The 2,027-nt window shown below is 42.0% G+C and overlaps 1 non-coding gene across 1 annotated transcript; it reads right to left on the reverse strand.

The window, feature by feature from the left end:
* Window positions 1-714: 714 nt before the first annotated feature.
* LOC120252281 lies at window positions 715-818 on the reverse strand. The gene has a single exon (XR_005533824.1). It is a non-coding gene; the product is annotated as a small nucleolar RNA R71 (small nucleolar RNA).
* Between the last annotated feature and the right edge of the window lie 1,209 nt (window positions 819-2,027).

Here is a 2,027-nt window from a genome sequence, read left to right on the forward strand (position 1 = left end):
ATTACTTCGATAACTCGGTGCACTTGCGGGAAGCCTGTCAAGTTTTTGCCATTGTTGCCGGGTAATAGGCATTTAAAGATACTTTGCACTTTGTTTTCTTAGCTATTTACCATTCATTCTATTTCACAGTTTCTTTTTCTGTCATCTTTCTGATTTTGTTTTCTTTCTTGCGTGCAACTTTAGGTTTATGATCCGAGGGAACCCTTCGATACTACTTGAAGGAGATCCCGAGCTCGAGCGTACGCTTAGAAGAAGAGGGAAATAACCTGTGGAAAAACTGTCCAGTATAGCTTGTTTGGAAGTTGAAGGATCTGACAATATGGCGTAACGTAACGAGAAAAATGTAAAAATTATCCGATTATGCTGCATCATCAATATTGGGGACACAATCGAGTATTGTGCGTCCCCCTATCACAGCTTAGAACTTCAAGCTGAAGCTAGCATTCATCCATATATTGCAGCAGTCTACACAATTTAACAGTTTTGCTGATGAGGATCCAAACAGTCACATTGAGAGCTTCCTAGAGGTGTGTGATATGCTAAAGATTAACGGACTCATCGGATGATGCTATTACACCGAGGGCTTTCCCATTTTTCTCTCAAGGGAAGAGCTAAGCGAAAGGCTTTCATTCCTTGCCCAAGGCCTCCATCATGACTTGGAATGAGATGGTCGAAGCTTTTCTTGGTAGATACTTTCCTTCGGGGAAGTCAGCCAAGCTTCGAAATTAGATATCATAGTTTGTACAGATGGAGTTTAAGTCATTGTTTGAGACATGGGAGCACTTCAAGGAACTCCTGAGATGCCCACAACACAGATTCCCTGAGTGGATGATCATTCAGACTTTCTACAATAGGTTGAGTCCAAGTGCAAGACAACTTCTAGATGCGGCAGCTAGGAGGAACTTTGAGTAGCAAGACAAACCGATTAAGCACGGTAACTCAATTAAAGTGATGGGTATGAATAGCCATCAATGGAATGCTGCAGAAAGGAAGAAAGCAAAACTGGACTTCATGAAATAGTTGTAGTAACATCTTTGGCGCCACAAGTGGAATCATTAAGCAAGAAGTTAGACCTTCGAACTTCTAATAGAATGGTGGCCATGACTACTTGCAACGGGTGCGATGGAGGTCATGCTCTATAAGATTGTCCAATTACCGTTGTTGATTTATCTTAGGTTGAGAATCTAAATTTTGTGGGTAATGCGATGAGGAATCAAGGAAATCCATATAGCAACACTCTACAACTCGGGTGGAGGAACCACCCTAACTTCTCGTGGAATAACCAAGGGTAACAAAAGATCACCGCATCCATCGGGTTTCCAACAACAACAACAAGCCCCCAAACATGGAGAACCAGTGTCTCGCTTTTGGAAACCCGAATGACCAACTTCGAGAAGGCCTTAACTAGATTTGTGAAAAACATCGATGAAAGGTTCCAATCAGCTGAGGCTACACTCAGCAACCACACCGCTTCTTTGCACAATCTTGAGAACCAAATGGGACAAATTGTGAAGTCTTTTTTTCGTAAAGGCCACAAAGTAGTTTGCCTAGCAATACTAAAACCAACCCGCATGAGCACATGTTAAAGCGATCACTTTGAGAAGTGGTCGTGAGGTGAAGGGCAGTGCAAACCCAATGAGAAGACCAATGTTGAAGAACCGGAGGTCATAGAGGTTGAGAAGGGAACAAACCAAGGAAAAAGGAGGTGGCACTCAAACCTTTCAATCCTAGAACTCCCTTATCCCTCTAGATTGAAGAAAGACCAAGTCGATGAACAATACAATAATTTCTCGAAGTTTGTTTAAGCAACTCCACATCAATATTCCTTTTGTTGAGGCATTGTCTCAAATGCCTTTATACGCAAAGTTCTTGAAGGACTTGTTGACTAACAAGAGGAAGTTGGAGAAGAGTGCTTTGGTGATTCTAGATGCATCTTGCTCGACGGTCTTGCAAAAGAACATGCCTAATAAGAAGAAAGACCCGGAAGCTTTTATAATTCGCAGTAACATTGGTAATATGGGTGAAGA

The sequence above is a fragment of the Dioscorea cayenensis genome, chromosome 20, assembly GCF_009730915.1.
Source record: "Dioscorea cayenensis subsp. rotundata cultivar TDr96_F1 chromosome 20, TDr96_F1_v2_PseudoChromosome.rev07_lg8_w22 25.fasta, whole genome shotgun sequence".
Lineage (NCBI taxonomy): Eukaryota > Viridiplantae > Streptophyta > Magnoliopsida > Dioscoreales > Dioscoreaceae > Dioscorea > Dioscorea cayenensis.